This window comes from Phycodurus eques, chromosome 6 (assembly GCF_024500275.1).
Source record: "Phycodurus eques isolate BA_2022a chromosome 6, UOR_Pequ_1.1, whole genome shotgun sequence".
Lineage (NCBI taxonomy): Eukaryota > Metazoa > Chordata > Actinopteri > Syngnathiformes > Syngnathidae > Phycodurus > Phycodurus eques.
This window is the reverse complement of record NC_084530.1, coordinates 24,730,889-24,752,423: the sequence shown is the minus strand read 5'-3', so window position 1 is coordinate 24,752,423 and position 21,535 is coordinate 24,730,889. Positions and strand designations below refer to the sequence as shown.

General features: G+C 39.8%; 1 long non-coding RNA gene across 1 annotated transcript; it reads left to right on the top strand.

Moving 5' to 3' along the window:
* The first annotated feature begins 1,207 nt into the window (after positions 1 to 1,207).
* LOC133404250 (uncharacterized) lies at positions 1,208 to 5,436 on the top strand. Its single transcript, XR_009768794.1, has 3 exons — positions 1,208 to 1,295; positions 3,655 to 3,853; positions 4,272 to 5,436. It is a non-coding gene; the product is annotated as an uncharacterized LOC133404250 (long non-coding RNA).
* The last annotated feature ends 16,099 nt before the right edge of the window (positions 5,437 to 21,535 follow it).

The following is a 21,535-nucleotide window of genomic DNA, read 5'->3' as shown; positions in this document are numbered from 1 at the left end:
AATATACTACCAACTATCATCCTAACCACTTAAACATTTCAAACGCATCCTACAACATTAGCAGATATCTGCTTGAGCTTTTTAATAACCATGCTGCATGCAAAACATACACAAGGATCTTAGTACTGCATTTGAGTCAAGATGATTCACTTTAACATAGTTTCTTTGACACCAATTAAGACCATTCTATAAACCAGGATTTGGTGCCATCTTGTGGCATGACAAAGTGCAAAAAAATTCAAATAGGTGAGACTTAAGCAATTAGCTGAGAATGTTCCACTGGAAAAACTGAACTTGGGCCTCCTCGCAGCCCCCCTGACCAGTTTTCCTCTCATCATTGATTTTGGACTCCAAAATTCCATCCAGTCTGTCCGTTGTACTCACTGTTCTGCAGATGAGGCTGTTCCATCACAAAGCTATTTTGCAGAAGATCTCAACCGTGTTCTCGTGGCCATTTTATCAATGTCCACCTAAGTCCTTCGCTTTGCTTTATCGCCCCTCTGGAAGAACGGTTCAGCTCCAAGACTGGCGGTATCGAACGTCTAGAAGGAGGGGGACAGCTACGGCCAGAGTCTTTGAGGGTTTTAAGTTCCACACTGTTAAAATATTTGTCACTGACAATGGTGTCCCTACCACATAGGACCGCAAATTTGTTCATGTTATGTTTAGTATGACGGATGATGAAGCTAGAAGATAATTTAAAAAAAAAAAGCCAATAGCGCTCTGCGGCGGGTGTATGATTTTCAGCAGGTTTTAAGTTATTACTTTGATGACTCTGGAAGACGTCAATCTTGCTAGCCCCAAGTGAGCCCAAAATGCTAAAACATAGAAGCGGACTAAAGTATGAAATGTAGTAACAAAAAAAACGTTAGACTACATGTCCAAGCAAACGTCTCTTTATCAAGTTGTCCATTCCAATATGAGGAACCAAACGCAGAGCTGCAGCAGCTGAATACTAAGAACTTATCAGATGTCACCCCAAAGCTTGTTCTAAATTACAAACAATAATGAAGCTATAGGAAATACGAAATAAGAAATACGATTTCTGATATCTGAAGCCAAGTAGGAGTGGTGGGGGGGTTTGGGGTTCAAATAACTCTGCTAAGTCGACTTCAAAATTTCTGCCTCGAAGCTCCGCCGTGACCAATATTTTAAATAAATAAATAAATACAAGTCCCGCCCAGAACCATGTTTGCACCTCCGGAACCAATGTTTCACGTGGACGGACATTTATTGCAGACGGACGCAGTGTTGCACCACTGATAATCTTTGCCAAAAATGACAGAGGAGCGCCTGTAAGTGATTTTTACGACACTGTTAGATGTGTAATGTGCATAGCATGATTTATGAGTGAGCTGAATGGTAGTTAGTGTTTTCTGACCTAAAATGGTAATCGCTAGCGCACTCATGCTAATCACGATTGCTAACTATTTAGCATTTTGCTGTCTCAAATTTTGTACACCAAATGTATACCATACACTCAGTACTAATATTTGCAGTTAAGGATCCCGGTCCATCTTTCATAAATAAGAATAAAATGCATATTAGTTGTAAAAAAAAAAAATAGTTGGGGGTGATTATTATTTGATTATTTGACCAATAATAAATTCTAACAAGATTCATTAGTGACATTCTTGAAGCCAAGTAATCATTCTTTTAGCAGGTGTTGCAACTCAAACTCAATTTTTTCCCTTAAAACCTTCCGACTACTTGTATTCAGGTCTTTAATCTTGTCAATAGTTTAGGGTCCGTCCCTCATATCTTCAATCTAAAAAATGCCAGAGGTTTTCAAGAGTGGTATGCGCTATGCATAATTTGAAGTGGACTTTTCATGCTCACTTTTCATTGATTTTTATTTCCTCACAATGTAAAACAGTTCCCAAAGTGTCTTAGTATAACATGTCTGTGACATGATTGTGTCAAAATACCCCGAAGGTCATGTTTTAAATCCTGTTAGTGAACGCTAATCTGTGCATCCAACAAAATTCAATGCAGTTCTGCTTACCTTTTTGTTTTCACATAGTGTTTCATACAGTGACTGGCTGTGGCTTTAATGTGGCAGATCATTCACCCAGCCTCGCAATTCGTGGCTTCAAGCTTGCACACACTTTCAGAAATAGGCAGCTGACAACAGATTGATTTGGTGGTTTAATTTCAAGCTTCACACACTCCAGAGACCCAACTATCTGTATATACGCAATTCAACGTCAATTCTCCATATGTGCCCTTTACAGAATTTCTTATACATGATGCAGTAAAAATATCAACTTCAGGGATTGTTTGTCTGTGGAAGACAGCGTTTGAATGGACCATATGCACGGCAATGCATTAAGCATTCCGGTGGAAGGGATTACGAGGTGTACGAGTTTCCAGTGTCCACGTTTCATGCTCGGTTTTGAGTTTCAACACGTTCCCCACATTGCCACTATGCATTTGACTTCCGGCTCGTAGCATGACACTAACTCTGAAGCGTTGAGTACATAGTCCATTGCTGACCCGCAATAGCACAGCTAGCTCGGGTCCTTTTCAACTTTTAATGGTCTTTATCAATTTTCTTCAAACTGTTACTGATTATTTCTGTTTTTCAAAGCAATAATTTTGAATCATATCCAACCCATTGTGATAAATTAGTCTTATTGAAATCCTAGAAAGAAAACAAAAACAACTGGATTTGACCAACAGCCACCCGTAACCATTTTAAATAATGTTGAACTTAAACTCAGAATTCTGTGCCTCATCACATTTTGCATTATGGAAAAACCACCATCCCCACAACAAGTAAGAATTGGGTATTAGGTCAACGGAAAAAAAACAATGAAAATGGTCAACAGCATTGTTTGAAAAAGAAACATATTTTGGCTGGAGTGTGCTGAGGGGAAGACAAACCTCGGTGGACTGGCTCTGGCTGCACTTGAAAGAGAAGCGCTCACATACTCTGTGTGTGGCCTCGTGCTTCGCCACACTTTGCAATGACCAACAAGATCCAGGCGCTCCAACTGTAGGAGATCTATAACGCATACTACGGGCGTAGTGGGACATCATACAGCTTCGTCAACATGTCTGCACTTTGTTTGAGGGGAGCAACTGTCATCATCTTTGAAAGGTGTGGACTAACATTCATGCAGTTTGTCTGCTTGACTTTGCTGTGACAGGACCTCAAATCTAAAGGCAAAAATAGCAAACTGAACTGTATTAGACTGCGTATCCTTTGTAGGGATAAAGCCCATCTCGTGGTTATTGTCTTCCCCCTGATAGAGATCAACTGATATGATGAACAGATGTGGCCAAATGCTGTTCGGTGCTTCGGTTGGTCGCTCAATTGTTCATTTCTAGCATCTCCATCGTTTCGAGCTGAACTGCTTCCACTAACATGGCTGTGAACAGAGAAAGAGGGGCAAGTTTACAACAGCACAGGCAATTGTTGGCAGCGTAGACATTTGGTTGCGAAATTCAATGACTTTTCAGACCGCTCTAGCGACTATTTTTGATAAAAGTAACTAGTGACATTAATTCCCGTGGGAAAAAAACAGACAAAATGAGCCGAGTCATTTTCACCGGTTTTCCATATGACAAGATATATATTTTATGAATATGTTTTTGTGTGTATTTACGATCATTTTATTATTTTTAATTATCTTTCTTATTATCTTGCAGTTTTTCCTCAGAGGGAGTCCTCTCCTTTGGACGGGGCTGCCATGGTCCTGCTTCATGGCATCCTCAGTCGCCATGTGTGGCTCCTCTTGACTGAGGTTCCATGCTGGCGTCCTGTGGCCGTGGTCTGTTGTCTGATTTTGGTGCAGACGTCTCCCTGAGATGATGTTTCCTCACCTGGCTTCATTTCCCCCGACCATAGGTCAGCCATAGGTTATTACTTTTATTTTGATCTGCATGTATGTGTCTTTTTGGATGAGCAGCGGGAGGGGGCTAACGGTGTAGAGCACTTTGAGTAGCATGACATTGTAGGAAATCTGATTTATAAATGAGATTTGATTTGACAATGTAACTTATTACAAATTGTTTTGCGGTCCACCAAGTTATGGCTTGTGAAACCCCCCAGGGGTACGAGCACCCCAATTTGAGACCCGTTAGTCGAATAAACCCCAGTGTATCAGGAGGGGCGTTGAAAACATTATGGACTTCAGAAGGAAAAAGCCAGACCCATCACTACCTGATTTACTCAATCCTCTTCTATGAAGCCTCCAAAATATCCACACTATCCTGGTTCACAACTTCTCTTGATGAGCACCCTGCTCTCCTCATTGTGACAGCAGCTAAGGTGAGGATGACTACAGAAGACAAACCCCCTACAATCTGCAAATCCTGATGGTACAGACTCGGAAAGAAAATGCAAGTAGGGCATGTAGGGCATTTTCAACATCTCACTGTCCCATCTCATCGACGATCATTCCTGTTGCGAGGGCCTCAACGTCTCCATTGGCAGACACCTACCAATGTGCTAATAGGACTCCTATGTGATGTGTAATTTAGTTCTGCCTTCGACACAGCCAGCCCGCAGACACTGGTTAACAATCTGTCAGTGACTTGACAGACTTGGTAGTTCATTCTGTAAACAGATCTTGTATTTTTTTATCCACAGACCCCACAAAGTGTCTATAAGGATTAACAACATATCATAGCCATAACATAGCCTGAGATCCCAATGCCTCGCTCAAGGGCACCTCAACCGAGCTAAGGACAAGCATCCCAATTGCTAGATTTTGGAACAGAGCCTTCAAACCCTCCGGTCCACAAATCCTTACTAACTGAGACAAGATTCGAGCAACAAATTTCCTTCGCCGGGATGAAACTGCGCCACTCGTCCATGGCCATCCTCTTCCTCTTGGAGCTGACTGACCTTTGATCATGATCCAAATCCAGACTTTTAGTGCTCATTTGAATTGGGATTCTAAAATTCATTGTACTATACCACCAAAAAAAGACACTGCTGAAACAGTCCACTTAGACCACAGGCGGGCAGAAGTGACAGTTCAAAGTAAAGGCTTTGTCATCTCATTTAACAGCTAAATGTTTTAATTTGAGCTGACCTTTAAGTGTCCCTTCCCCCTCCTCCTTTCCATTGATATTGGAGGTGATCTGAAGCGGCTCATATGGAATCATTCACTGCAGCAGCCACGTGTAAGACGATGCTGGCAAGAGGGAAGTATTATATGTTTTTATAATTACCCTACTGTTTTCTTTGGGCTTATCTGGTCCATTCATTAAACAAACTAGTTCTTATCAAAGTGATGAGAGTTGTACTGGAAACAGAAATGGAAGTCTTAAACAAATATGGCTCCCAGAACTGACCTGGTTTGAGAGTCCAGTTCTCATGTAGGGATGATTCATTCATCTTTCAACAGTCATGGAGCGTACTTGCTTGCCTTCTCTTGGTGAGTCACTTAGAGTGTGTCTCGTGACCTTGAGAAGAAACCTGGTCGCCGAGGACTATCATTAGAATATATATATATATATATATATATATATATATATATATATGAAAATACATTTATTTTTGTTTTGAATTTGAATGATTAAAAAAAAAAAATCAAGTATATAGAAAAATGTCTCAAAATCATTAAAAATGTAGCCGCTCTCAAACGCAGTGGGCGTGTCCACTGAATGCGTGAATCCAGACCCCGCTTAAAAATTGGATACCACTTTGTCTAGTACATTTCTTATGCCTACACATCCCGCATGTTTGACCAGCTATCAATATTAAATTGACCTTATTTGGCGTGGGTTTTCTCTAGGTCCTCCGGTTTCCTCCCACATTCCCAAAACCTTGCATGGTAGGTTGATTGAAGACTCTAAGGTGTGCATATGAGTGTGAATGATTGTTTGTCTATACTGTATGTGCCCTGCGATTGGCTGGCGACCAGTTCAGGCTGTACCCCGCCTCTTACCCTGAGTGAGCTGGGATAGGCTCCAGCATGCCCGCGACCCTAGTGAGGATAAGAGGTACGAAAAATGGATGGATAGATTTCCACCCGACAGCAACGAGATGTACAGTGAGGCAAAAAAGTATTTAGTCAGCCACCGACTGTGCAAGTTCTCCCACTTAAAAAGATGAGAGAGGCCTGTAATTTTCATCATAGGTATACCTCAGCTATGAGAGACAAAATGAAGGGAAAAAAATCCAGAAAATCTGATTTTTAAAGAATTTATTAGCAATTTATGGTGGAAAATAAGTATTTGGTTATCTTCAAACAAGCAAGATTTCTGGCTCTCACAGCCCTCTAACTACTTCTTCCTCTGTCATTGCCAACAAAGGGTATATAACAAAGTATTGAGATGAACTTGTGTTATTGACCAAATACTTATTTCCCACCATAATACTTTTTTGGCCCACTGTAAATTCTGTCGGCTGTTGTTTATATTTTGACAAACTGTCAGGTGAACTTGGTTCTCTGAGAAAAGAGAGAAACTCAGGATTTCCATTGTCTTGGCTACGTGACTCTTCTAACAAATACTTTCGTGTTGTTTTGCATTAGTAACACTTAGTCATAGCTGCAGACCTTCTGCAGGGTTAAAAAAAAATCACTGAATTGTGTATTTTTGTTTATTTATCTAACCACCTTCTGGCAGTCAGCTGTTTTTACAATCAGTAGCGTGCATTCTGACAAGAATGAGGCAGTAGATGTCAATAAATGGCTGCACACAAACACAAAAGACAGAGCAGCCAGATTGTGACTTGAGCATCGAAAAGGATACAAGCAAGTTTTTTTGACTTTTCATTAGTTAGCTGACTGCTTTGTGGTTCATGGAGACTCGCAAAGAACATTTGGATCAGACAGGCAGGACTACCATTTAGTCTTGGGCGGCAAGGGAACCGTTCCATCGTGGCTCGAGAGCTGAAAAGAAAACAAACTCCTGTAACAAAAGTTTAAACAATCATATCATGGAGCTACATATTTGTGTTCACTTGTCTGTAGCTAGCAGACTAAGCTCATAGAGAATGATGGGAAAAAATTGTTTTATATGGACTCTTCCATTTGCATTCTGAGGCAGGGAGGATAAAGCATTGAAAAGAAAACGATTCAGAACTTTAAACGTACATTATGCAAGTTATCAAACTGCTTGCAATATTTGAATGTAGCCTAATTTCAGTCCCTGAACTAAAAGTTTCCAAAAAATCAAAACACAGTATGGAGAGTCACTGAGCAACGAAAGGTTACCAGTAATGTAGTAATGCCGATAGATTTATTTATTTATTTATTTATATATATATATTTGACAATTGTGCAAACGATGCAGCGTCCTCTAGCAATTTAGGGATGTTTGAAATGACTAACAGAGCAATATTCTGGAACAGTGTCATTTGTGCAAATGGTGCAGATACTTCTCAACCACATGAGTGGCCAGTATTGGTCAACAACAGATATGCAAATAGTGCAGAGTGGCGAGACTACTACAGTGCATGAATAATGTATAATTGGCCTGACAGAAATGTGACAACAATCTCAAGACAAAATTGGCAGTATGATACAATGGAATTGTGGGTTAACTGTTTAAGAAGTTAATGGCAAGAGGGAAGAAGCTGTTGGAATGTCTGCTAGTTTTAGTTTGCATTGTTCGATAGCGCCTACCTGAGGGAAGGAGCTGGAAGAGGTAGTGACCAGTATGTGGAGGGTCCAAAAGGATTTTGCATGCTCTTGTCTTAGTGCTAGCAGCGTGCTAGTCCTCTAGAGTAGGTAGGTGGGGTACCGAGAATTTTTTCGCAAGTTTTGATTGTCCGTTGTAGTCGGAGTTTGTCCTTTTTTGTGGCAACACCAAACTAGACTATGATGGATGAACACAGGACTGATTCGATGACTGCTGTGTAGAATTGCCTCAACAGTTTCTGTGGCAGGCTGTGGTTCCTCAGCAGCTGCAGGAAGTACATCCTCTGCTGGGCCTTTTTGAGAATGGAGTTGATGTTGGTCTCCCACTTCAGGTCCTGAGAGACTGTAATTCCCAGGAACTTGAAGGTCTCGATCATGGTTTTGCACTCCCGATGACTTTAGCTCATGCTCAATCCCGTGATTAATAATGAAATTCACTCTTGTTCTGCGGAATCCACAGGACTCTATGAGAATCTCGAAAAATGTCAGCCTTTAATCCAAACCATATCGCTATACTTCGCACTTTGGCATGTAATAATAACATTAACAATTAGACTTACTTGAATGTTGATTGCGGCACGGTGGACGACTGGTTAGAGCGTCAGCCTCACAGTTCTGAGGTGCGGGGTTCAATCCCCGGCCCCGCCTGTGTGGAGTTTGTGCAGTGCCTGAGTGGGTTTTCTCCGGGCACTCCGGTTTCCTCCCACATCCCAAAAACATGCATTAATTGGAGACTCTAAATTGCCCGTAGGCATGACTGTGAGTGCGAATGGTTGTTTGTTTCTATGTGCCCTGTGATTGGCTGGCAACCAGTTCAGGGTGTACCCCGCCTCCTGCCCGATGACAGCTGGGATAGGCTCCAGCACGCCCGCGACCCTAGTGAGGAGAAGCGGCTCAGAAAATGAATGAATGAATGAATGTTGATTGTGACGCCAGGAAACCGAATTTCGTATCAGGACTTTTTAAATGTTGGTTTGTGGTAGAATCGTGGTGATAGAAGAGTCACTGATCATTTCTTGGCTTCCATTCAGGGATTTTTACATTTCGTGGCAACAGCATCCTGACGTGAAACTCCAGAACCCCAAATGGCAGCTAAAAAATAGCGTGAAATTCTAACATCCCATGAACGTAGATGCTGCCAGCTGTAAAACATAGCGAATATTCCATCTCTAGTTTAGGCATCAGTGTGTTTGAGTGCATTCGTTTAGACAGGGTTTGCTTTATTGTGTGATTGTGTACATCCATCTATCCATTTTCTGTACCGCTTATCCTCACTTGGGTCGCGGGCGTGCTGGAGTCTATCCCAGCAAGACACCCTGAACTGGTCGCCAGCCAATCGCAGGCCACATATAAACAAACAAGCATTCGCACTCACATTGACACGTACGGGCAATTTTCGAGTTTTCATTAACCTACCATGCATGTTTTTGGGATGTGGGAAAAACAAGGGGTACCCGGAGAAAACTCAAGCAGGAACGGGGAGAACATGTGAGCTCCACACAGGCAGGGCCAGGAATTGAACCCCGGTGCTCAGAACTGTGAGTCAGATGTGCTAACCAGTCATCCACCGTGCCACCATGATTGTGTACATATGTGATTAATTTAATGATTCAGCAGGCAGAATCTCAAAACCCTGAATCAGCACTTCTTCCTCTTCTGTCCACAAAGGGAATCCCCCCGATCCCCCCACAAAGTCCTTGAGCAAATAAATTCAAGCCTCACACATTCAAAAGGGGACCTTATATCTTATAACGTGGCCGCAACAGTATGGAATATGGACATGGTTTTGCTTGTTTGCACCAAAAACAGCTACAGTACTTTGAATAGCACAGCTCATGTTATTTAATACAAAAGCAGGACTACATGGTACCTTTTTCTGCTAATATCGTTCCATCTGATTTGTTGTTATAGTCTGAGGTAAATTGATTTCGGAATAAGATAATAAAACAAGAGTCAAGAACAGAGCCAGTGACTCACGTTTGTAGAATTAACCAGCAACCTCTGTCAATCACGTTCAACCATCAAACTCATACTGATACTTGGTATCGCGACAATACAAAGTACATACATGGCCAGTATTGCTGATACGGACACCTTTTAATAATAATGGTGGATGAGGGCATTTTTATGACCTTTCAGTGTTTTTGTGATTTTATTCCCTTTGGATTATTCATTTGTTGAAATCCAAGACTGAATCTGGGCAAATCTACAGTATACCGTAGGTAAATACTTATAAATACGTAGGTAAATACTTAATACATAATGAAACAAATGTTCAAGAGTGGCAGAATAGAAAAGTTATCCCAAATAATAAAATAAAATGATTCCTAGTACATGTGTGTGTATTTAAAAAAAAAACTTGAACAAATTAAAACATTTTTTTCAGGTTCAGACAGTCAATCCTCTCTTATTTGGCCGATTGATAGACAGGATGCCAAAAATACCTGATTAGGAGTTAGTCAACTTCAACCTTTAAACGTCGATGTGTAGTAGTAGTAGTAGTAGTAGTAGTAGTAGTATTGGACTCGTCGACTAGTAGGTTTCAACCCCTAGTATCCATCAGTACCAGTACCAATGTTTGTATCAATGTTATTGATATTTGGATAGATTCGCCCACCACGAGCAATCACCTTCATACGTGCCTCATCTATTGCATTTAAAGGAAAGACAGCATGAATTAAAAAAAGAGAGCCACATAAAAATAAAAACTTATCCGTACTAGATCGAGCCAAATGTAATGAAAAATTTAAAACTCCTTGTCCATATAGTTAATACCAGTTTCACCATGGCAACCGTTTGACCTAGGAATGGATTAATTCCCATAATTTCCTATCGGGGAAATTTTTTTTACGACAATAGATTACTCATCAATCAAAGTACCCACTAGACACTTGTTGGTTAGTTATGTTATTATAATCAAAGAGTGATTCAACAGTCAGTCCGTGGAAGCCCTGGGGCGATAAAGTTGATGAGAGTTCTTCTCTTTTTCATTTCACGACCCTTTTGACCATCAACTGATACACATGGTTAAAGGCAAAAAAAACAATAAAAAAAACTCTGTTCACAGCTGTCCCCTTGGGCCATGACTGACTCCTGGGACAAAACCAGCACTCCAATTATTAGATCAGGTCTCCCGGCTTTTCTTTTGGTGCTTTGAAGGATGTTGTTTTGTGTTTGTTTGAGAAATTACTGGTGTCCGGTCTGCAAAAAAAAAGACAAGCAGGGTTAGAAAATGGAGCGATCACAAAGCAGTGACAATGCCTTTTGCCAATCTTTTACCATTGCGCTGCAACCTGACCCCTTGTCTATTTCAATGCTGTATTTGGCTATGTGTCGCCATGGGACACACTGATGCACATCCTTTTAGTGGTGCACTATTCCCATGCATTCTACTCTACTCCCAACAAGGCGTGGACATTGTAAAACATCTTGTCATAGCATAAAGGCTTTTGAATATACATTTCATTATGAGAAATAACCTTTGGGCGAGCAATCGGAACAACTTTGGGGCTCGTACGGGGACAAAAGTGTAATGGCACGGGAAACCATAACTGGCATCATAAAATTTTTTTATGCAGATTCGTTCCATTTCAGCGAGCTCTCTGCATTTGAGAATTTTTGAACAGAATGAATGCGAAATCTGTGAGTGAATAACGTTTTACGGAGCTGGGATAGGCTCCAGCACGGCCGAGACCCTAGTGAGGATAAGCGGTATGGAAAATGGATGGATAACTTTTTATGGGCTGATTTGAGGCTGCCCAGTGGGGTTGGACCAAAGCGAATAGAGAAAACTCGTGAGCAATTGATGTACCCCCAAAGAAAGCTTTATTGCCTATTTAAGAGTTTAAACAGTAGAAATAACACAAAATATGATATCACAACACTTTGTCATTTCTAACTCACATTTCCCTTGAAATAAATGGCTTACAGATGATTTTATCTAAAAAAGTAAATAAAAATGTACTGGAAATGTTCGTATACATGCACATGAACTGGACGCTCTGGAACTTCCACTAATAACCCTGGCTAATCTTTGATCATCCCCAGCATACAAAGATGCTAGTCTCTCAGTCCAGGTGTATCACTTCAATACTTAAGTCTTATTTATAAACAAACTTATTCAACACTAATTATCACTTTCAGGGTCATGTGGCATCTTGGAGCATTACAAAGCACAAATAACATATAGGTTTTTCGTCAAATACAGTCGCTAAGGATAGAATCCACCGTTCCACAAATAGAAAAGTGCAAATAGGCAGGTGTTCAATGTAATAAAATAAAAAAAATGTAAATCAGAATCTTGAGTAAGAATTAAATCTATAAGCGCCAATGAAAAGAGCCTGCTTCCTCTTTTTCATAGCAAAATCTCAAAATAATAGAAGTTGGATACCAAGCTCCCCACACAATAGATGACATAGGCAAAAAAGCTCAGCAATTTGGCATCGCCCATCTGTCTAGGTAACCTGCTTCTGGTTCGGCCCAAATGGCTACTTCTCACCAGAATGGCTGACTTCCTGTTCAATTCTGAGCATGGATCCTTGAGAGAGACTTGAGACGTGCGTCCTATTATGATAGACATGCCCACCTAATTTTGTGTCGATTTTTTGAACTTATGTTAGGGCTAATTCTTTTCACATTTTCATTTTTTTCCAGGGAGCGCTACTGATTAATGGGCGTTGCGTTCGGCACCCCTAAATACAAACATTTTCACTACGGTACACACAATTGGAGAACTTGATGAGTTGTTGAGGTCCCTCTAAAAAGTGGTTCATTAGTCACAAGAATAATGAATCACCATAAATCGCACTGCGATTCTAAGAGGAACTTTGAACGCGATTCTAAGAGGAACTTGGAACAGCCTGGTACTTGAGACGTTTGGTCAAGGTCTGTCTGACCTTGTAGAACTGACTTATTAGAATTTTATATATTATGGTGAGTTATTAAACTTCACTGCCGTGCTCCGCCCACACTCATGACGAAAACGCAAATGCTTTGTAATTTAGCGTTGCCCGTTAGTCTAGTACAGTGTTTCCCAACCTTTAGTTAGTCTAGGCACATATTTTTCATGACAGAAATGTCACAAAAAGTATAGATACTGAAATAATAATCGTCTCATCTCAGTTTACTTATAGATTCACTTAGCGTGAAAGTTGGATCTGTTTGTTGAGCACTGCTATATTCTCTCGTATTAATGGCAGCAGTTGTATGCACAGGTTTAATTGTACCTCCTGTCATCTAGGGGAAGAGCATTTGTTATACCTGTCATATATCACTGGCATAGACGCATAGATGAACAAGTATACATTATTTATTGTAAATCATTTTTGTGAAAATAAAATGGGGAGGGGGGGGAAGTGAATTTAGACAATTTCCCTTGACACAGTGGTTTGGAAATACTGGTCTAATATGAAGGACATAATCTAATATAAAGTACATGGTTCAAATTCGGTAGAAATCGGAGAAAATCTCAAAATTTGTTTGAACCTCTGGAAAGACTGAAATGACCCTAAAATGGTTGCTTCAAACCAAGATGACAGAATTCCTGTGTCTTTTTGGGCATACAGTAGCTTCTTGAGACTTTTAGGTGGGTCTACTCATGATTGAGAGGCCTACCGAATTTCATGTTGCTAAATAACAGAGACATTAGGGACAATTTAAAAAAAAATTTTTTTTAAAGCAGTTTTTGAGAATGGGAAAGTCTTTAAAATAGTGATTTATTTGGCTTATGAATGGTACCGTCTCAAATGTTGAAGGGGATGTGTGGCTTCAAAAGTTCAGGGAAGGTTCTCACATAAGGTTTTACAGGCATAATACATTTGATGAAAGAAACCCATTATAGTTTGTTTGGGAAGGCATTTTTATCATGTGACTTTTGTTTACTCTGGTAACATAATCTGAGGCCTTGGCGGAGATAACATCAGTGCAAGGGACAGCTTTATTGAGACTATCTTCCCAATCAGCGGTGAGGCAAGAAATCAGTGACAGTCTCTAAACTGTGAGTTCAGTAAAAGTGCATGCGGATATTTATTATAGTCACGTAAAGAGATAAAGCACACATATCAGGAAATTATGCTACACCACTCATCCGCAAAACAAGAATATTCTGAAGTTCAACCACTATAGAGATTGGCTAATGTTGGGTGGCTAATTGAGGGGATTTTCAGGCATATACCGCTATCAAATGGCTACTTTGCTCAGGTTAGAGAGCAATTTTGAGGGACTTTTAAGGCAACCAGCAAATATTAGCTGGCTAACAGAAGGATTTACCAGGCAAAAAGCTGTTTTAAAGCGCTTTCAGTGAAATAGTAATAACAATAATAAAGTTGCTAACTAAGAGAATTATGAGGCAAATAACAATCTGCTGTCTCGGTCAGTGGAACTTGTGACTCGAGACTGAAAAAAGTGAGTCACATACCTGTTCTGGGTGTGTCAATTGTTACTAGAGGTTTTATGTGCTTTATTTTGAAGGAGATAAAAGTGTCAAGAATGTGCAGCTGTAGCAATGTAGCAATGGTTGTTGAATTGATGCTATTACAAACGTTCTTATTTTCAGAGAAAAGATTCTGAGGACCAGGGTTCAATTCCCGGCCCCGCCTGTGTGGAGTTTGCATGTTATCCCCGTGCCTGCGTGGGTTTACTCCGGGCACTCCGGTTTCCTCCCACATCCCAAAAACATGCATGGTGTGAATGTGAGTGCGAATGGTTGTTTGTTTGTATGTGGCCCGCGATTGGCTGGCAACCAGTTCAGGGTATACCCTGCCTTTCGCCCAAAGATAGTTGGGATAGGCTCCAGCACGCCCGCGACCCTCGTGAGGAGAAGCGGTTCAGAAAATGGAGGGATGGATATACATTTTCAGACCAAGTACAACCCCTATTCCAATGAAGTTGGGACTTAGTGTTGAACATAAATAAAAACAATACAATGATTTGCAAATCATATTCAACCTATATTTAATTGAATACACTACAAAGACATTTAATGTTCAAACTGATAAACTTTATTGTTTTTAGCAAATAATCATTAAGTTAGAATTTTATGGCTGCAATATCTTACAAAAAAGCTGGGACAGGTGGCAAAAAAGACTGAGAAAGGTGAGGAATGCTCATCAAACACCTGTTTGGAACATCCCAGAGATGAACAGGCTAATTGGGAACAGGTGGGTGCCATGATTGGGTATAAAATGAGCTTCCCTGAATTGCTCAGTCATTCACAAGCAAAGATGGGGCGAGGTTCACCTATTCGTGAGAAAATAGTCGAACAGTTTAAGGACAATGTTCATCAACGTACAATTGCAAGGAATTTAGGGATTTCATCATCGACGGTCCATAATATCATCAAAAGGTTCAGAGAATCTGGAGAAATCACTGAATGTATGCGGCAAGTCCGAAAACCAACATTGAATGCCCGTGAACTTCGATCCCTCAGGCAGCACTGCATCAAAAACCGACATCAATGTGTAAAGGATATCACCACATGGGCTCAGGAACACTTCAGAAAACCAATGTCAGTAAATACAGTTCAGCGCTACATCCGTAAGTGCAACTTGAAACTCTGCTATGCAAAGCAAAAGCCATTTATCAACAACACCCAGAAACGCCGCCGGCTTTTCTGGGCCGAGCTCATCTAAGATGGACTGATGCAAAGTGGAAAAGTGTTCTGTGGTCCGACGAGTCAGGATTTTGAATTGTTTTTGGAAATTGTGGACGTCGTGTCCTCCGGGCCAAAGAGGAAAAGAAGCATCCGGACTGTTATGGACGCAAAGTTCAAAAGCCAGCATCTGTGATGGTATGGGGCTGTGTTAGTGCCAATGGCATGGGTAACTTACACATCTGTGAAGGCACCATTAATGCTGAAAGGTACATACAGGTTTTGGAGAAATATATGCTGCCATCCAAGCAACGTCTTTTTCACGGACGCCCGTGCTTATTTCAGCAAGACAACGCCAATCCACATTCTCCACGTGTTACAACAGTGTGGCTTCGTAGTAGAAGAGTGCGGGTACTACACTGGCCTGCCTGCAGTTCAGACCTGTCTCCCATTGAAAATGTGTGGCGCATTATGAAGCGTAAAATACGACAACGGAGACCCCGGACTGTTGAACAACTGAACCTGTACATCAAGCAAGAATGGGAAAGAATTCCACCTACAAAGCTTCAACGATTAGTGTCCTCATTTCCCAAACGTTTATTGTATGTTGTTAAAAGAAAAGGTGATGTAACATGAGCCTGTCCCAGCTTTTTTGGAACGTGTTGCAGCCATAAAATTCAAAGTTAATGATTATTTGCTAAAAACAATAAAGTTTATCAGTTTGAAGATTAAATATCTTGTCTTTGTAGTGTATTCAATTAAATATAGGTTGAACATGATTTTCAAATCATTGTATTCTGTTTTTATTTGTGTTTAACACAACGCCCCAACTTCATTGGAATTGGGGTTGTAAGTGAAATTGGATAATTTCTCACACTAAAGGTTTGCAGCACAGTGGTTTGGAATCACTGATCCTGCCTGATAAATTCCTAGCTGCCTTGATAAATCCCTCGGTTAGCCAGCTAATTACCTGAAGGCGAACTTTGAATACCCTTTTATCGAAAGCCACGTATGATTTATTCTTGCAATATCAGTAAGCCTATCGATAATGTTGCTCCAAAGACAAGAAAATTGACCGCGCCGCATGGTTTCTGAGAAGAGAAGTGCATTAGAAAAATTCTTTATCTCTTTTCCAACGAAAACATCTTTCATGTGAACCTCGTCGCGTCACATTAAATGTTACATTGAGATTCTGCCTAGTATCACATATCAGCCCAGCAAGGTTGTAATGTGGGATGCCTGATGCCAGCCACCGCAGACATTTAAAAATTGTATTTTCAATATAGCTCATCTTTTTTGAAAAACCATGTCCTGCCATATTTCTTGTGGAGAAAAAAATACTTTTCGAATGAGTTTTGACAGGTTCGGATACAGTTTCTGATAAAGTATCGCTTAAACTGCCAAGGTCTATATGTACTCTGCAGGAGGACGCCAACCATTCGCCCACTGGAAACGTCAAAAGACAATTTACGGCTTTAAATGACCCTAGATCATGTGTTAAAAAAATAAAAAGTATAAATGTAGTCTTCAAAGTCTTCAATTAACCTTTGCGCAATTTTGTAAACGTCAAGGACAATTCAGTGTTCACTGAACCCAACATCAATTTTTCATAATTGGAGCAGCAATTTCGTTTTCAGCGTTCGTAGCGTACACTCTAAAACACATTTTAGTCAAATGTATCTTCGGAGACCTTGAAGACGACAAGACTTTAGTTCTGCAATGAAACCTAATGTTAGGGTCTTGTGAACATGTGAACCTAACATGTTTTTGTAAACACTGAAGATAACAGTCTAAATTAATCTAATGTGCTTGACAGTTTATGGTCTTCAATAAATCAAGATATTTTTTTGTAAGACAGATTCTCTAAAACAGTTTGGTCTTCAATGAGCTTGACTTGAAACTTTAGTCCAAAATAATGTTTTCGTAAACATCACTGATTAATTGATCAACTGATCAATCAATAAATTTATTCTTCAATCCTACTGGACATGGTTAGTAAGCATCAATGACGAACCTTAGGTTCTTCAATGAACCTATTGATTTTTTCTAAATGTCAATTTAGTCTTAAATAAACCTAACATGTTTTTTGAAAACATCGAGTCATTTCAGTTGTCAATAAACCTAATATATGGGGTTTTAAGTCTTAAATGATCCAAACACGTGTTCATAAACGTCAGACAATTTACTCTTTAAGTCATGTTCGGGGGGGTGTTCGTAAATATCAAAGTTTAGAGGCTTCAATAAAACTAGCGTACTTGTCAATATAACAATTTCATCTTCAGTTAAGGTATTTTCGTAAATATAAATGACATTTTAGTCTTCAATGAACCTAACATATGTTTTGTCAACATTCAGGAAAATTCAGTGTTCGATGGAGCTAGAATATGAGATTTTTAAAGAGAGACAATTTCTTCGTCAATGAACCAAACATACTATTTTTTTTAAATGGCAAGACGATTTAGTCTCAAGCAAACATTACATACATGGGCTCGTAAATGTTAAGGATAGTTTAGATTCCTCAATGAACCTAATGTACTTGTTTTTGTAAATATCAAAGATGATTGTCTTAAACATTACGTACATGATTTTGTAAACATCAACGATGGATTCTTCCATGAACTTAACATACTTGTCCTCGTGAACATCACAGACAGTTTAATCTTCAATGAACCTAATGTACGTGTTTCTGTCAGCATTGAAAACAATTCAGTCTTCAGTGGACCTAAAGTATGAGATGTAAATCTCAAAGACAATTTCATTAAATTAATGCAAGGTATGTATTTTCATCACATTAAAGACAATTTAGTTTTCATTGTACCGAACATGTTTTGTAAACATCAAAGACAATTTAGTATCAAATTTCGTAAATGTCAAATATAGTTTAGATTCTTCATTGAACCTTACGTACTTGGCTGTCCATGTCAAAGACAATTTAGTTTTCAGTTAACATGTTAACATGGAGGTTGCCAGACTTCATTGTTCATAGACCAAGTACTGATCCAATTCAATCTAGTGCTCTGAAGTGAGGAGCTGAAAACTATTCCAAGTGACAGCACATAACTATTAGCAGCTAGATGTAGTTATTAAACTGCTTGTGAGTGACACACCATGAAAAAAGATCAGTGACAGTTGCTGATGACTCGTCAAGCATCGTGTTGTAGTAGCAGCAAGTTTTGCTTTATATCCAGCGACACCAAATCAAGATCAGGCCTCCTGATACCTCAAATCTGTTTTTGAAACAACTTCACTTTTTCTCAGCCATAGGATCATTTGAGCCACACGAAATGAAAACACGTGGGGGGAAAAAAATGTATTTGCTGGAACTGTTAACAAATCATAGTCATGTCTGAAACAAGAGCCCGGCCGCACGCTGCTTTTTTAAAAAAAGACAGGAAACGCCTGGTTTAATCTTTAACAAGGCGTTTTATTGGAAGAGAGGTTTCAACTGTCCGATGTGTAAAATCACCATAAAGAAAAATAGCAGGACAATCGAAGCAAGGTGCTGTAGATTTAGTGTGGAGAGCAGGGCTGTGCAAAATTTTGTGTTCAAAGGTCTCATTTGATTTCTAAAATGGACAGATGAGCTCATGCTCATTTTTCAGTTTATTATTCCTTATAAATTTCCCAAATATTTAAAGTTAACAAAATGTAAAAGTGTTTATTTTACATTTTATTTGTAACTGTTTATTTTATTGATTAAATAATTAATTCTCCTTTATGATTAATATAATCATAATAAATTATACAGTTATTCAATTTAAAAAAAAAAAATAATTCTTGTCTTATTTAGCCAATTTCTGTATTTTATGTGCCGGCACGGTGGACTACTGGTTAGCACATCTGCCTCACAGTTCTGGGAACCGGGGTTCAAATCTCTGGTCGGTTGATGGAAGACTCTCAATTGCCTGTCGGTGTGAATGTGCGTGCGAATGGTTGTTTGTTTCTATGTGCCCCGTGATTGGCTGGCGACCGGTTCAGGGTGTACACCGCCTCCCGCCCGAAGATAGCTGGGATAGGCTCCAGCAGCCCGCGACCCTAGTAAGGATAAGCGGTAAAGAAAATGGATGGATGTATGTATTTTATGTAAGAGTTTATTTAAATAATAAAATAATTCATGCTCATGTTTAAATTGCATTTATATTTAATCGAATTATAATTAGCCAATTAATTAAAACTGTTACATGTATAGAGTATGTACAATTGTATGCTTTACTAATATTTATTATTTAAAAAAAAAAAAAAAATCAATTAACCAAATATTTTTTTAGAGGAATGAAGGAATAAATACGTCAATTAACAAAATCAAGAGAAAAACAGCTAAATGAATGCAACAAATGTTAAAGGACTGTTAATAACTCGTTGGGCCGAATTAAAGAGCAGAGAGGGCTGTGTGTGGCCTGCGGATCATACATTGCAGAACCCTGGTGTAGACTGTCAAATCATAAAATATATCCTGAAATTAGTCCAGTTCTTTTTATAATCCTCACCAGAACACGCTCATATTCTGCATGTTAATGGATTTTTGTTTTGTTTCCTGCTGTTAAACTGCTGTAAAAGATGCTGTAACGCTAATGTAAAGCATACACATCCATCTGAGTTCCCTTGTGAGTCAGGCTGGAAAAGCGCAGGCATCGTTTTTAAGCGTCAACAGAGAAGGGAAGTGCTTCTTCAACAGGGACTGTAGTGTCGCTTTTGTTGTCACTGAGGAGGAACAGGAGCGGAGTGTTAGTCATAAAGTCATGAACAACAATACACTCTGCTCTATCCTGACAGACATAAAATCACAACAGTCGAGCTTGGGTTACATTACATTTAATTTGTATGTTAGTTTGTGTGTGTGTATATGTGTGTGTGTGTGTGTGTGTGTGCGTGCATGCATGCGTGCGTGCGTGTGTGTCACTGTGTGTCTCTGTATGTATCTTTGTGTGTTAGTATTTATCTTGTCTTGTATATGCACGTTAGTTTGTGTGACTGTGTTACTGAATGTATTTGTGCTTGTTTGTTAGTGTGTCTTTTTGTGTTAGTATACATGTTTGTGTTAATTTTTTGTGTCTGTTAGTTTGCCTGCATGTGCATGTTTGTTACTTTGTGTGTGTGCGTGTGTTCGTGTGTGCTTGCATTTCTTAGTGTTTGTCTCATTGTGTGTAACTAGGGCCGCAACCTTTACTGAAAAAGCGTGTCTTTTTATAGAAAACCATGACTGTCTATGCTGTTCCTGCTTTGCACGTCTTGGCCTCTTAGGGGCAGTGTGGTGCGATTTATGCATATATACAGTCAGCTGAAAAAGAGTAGAAAGTCGCAATGAAACTTTAACTAATTTTTCACAGATTAGGAAGAATATATGCACGTGAGTATTGTTACATAGTCTGTCTGTATGTGTTACTACGGCGTTTGTGTGGAAATATTTGTTATTTGAAGTTAAATCACTCCCGTGATTTATAGCTAGCCCGATAATAGGGTTTTCCATTGACTCTGAAATGTCTAAAACGGTGTGTCTTGTATTTAAATATACAGCGTGTGCAATTCATTTTGTTGTGTGTTTAGTTTTACAGTAAACTCCAACTGAGATGTCAATAAACAGCTTAAAGCACACTCAGGGAAGGCAGAAGAACATGCATCACACGCTTGTTACAAGCAACAGAGGGTGTGTTCAGGGTGCGTTTACAACTCCGGAACTTGCATTCACAACCTACGGCGCGGCACATTAGTCATTTTTTTTAAAAATTATAGCGTTTTTATGATCGTGAGAAGCCAAAATCGAAATCACGATTAAATTTGGATGAATTGCCCAGCCCTGCCTTCTTTATCAGTGTGATTGACAGGTGAGCCTGAACGAGAAGGCAGAACAGAAATTGAGATCCAAGGGATCAAGCATCGAGCACGATGGGCCATGGGAATGTTCCAGTAATTGTTGGACTTCATTATCATGCAGCCTGAGGATAATGATGGGCACAAGCACTCAATGGCAACGATCGCGTCAAGTAAACTGCAAACGTCAGGCATCACAACAATGTGTCCTTTTTAGAGGGGAGCGATGGGGCTGGCCAGGGTGAGGGGCTAAAGCCTGGTCTCAGGGGATTAGGAGGGGCACACCGTCACTGCTTGGATGCATTGAAAGGAGTACAATGGCGCCTGGTATCCAGTTTACCTGTTTGACAAATGTGACTGGGGCAAATGGTCTTATCACTTGTGGATGACACACACCATGGAGATGAAGATGAAGCATCCTTTCAAGTACTCAACACTATAAACACTAAAATGGCCATTTTACATCCCACACCCCCACTTTAACATAGACCAGTGGTCCTCAATTTTAAAAACAAAAAGTTTAAACCACCAACGTCAT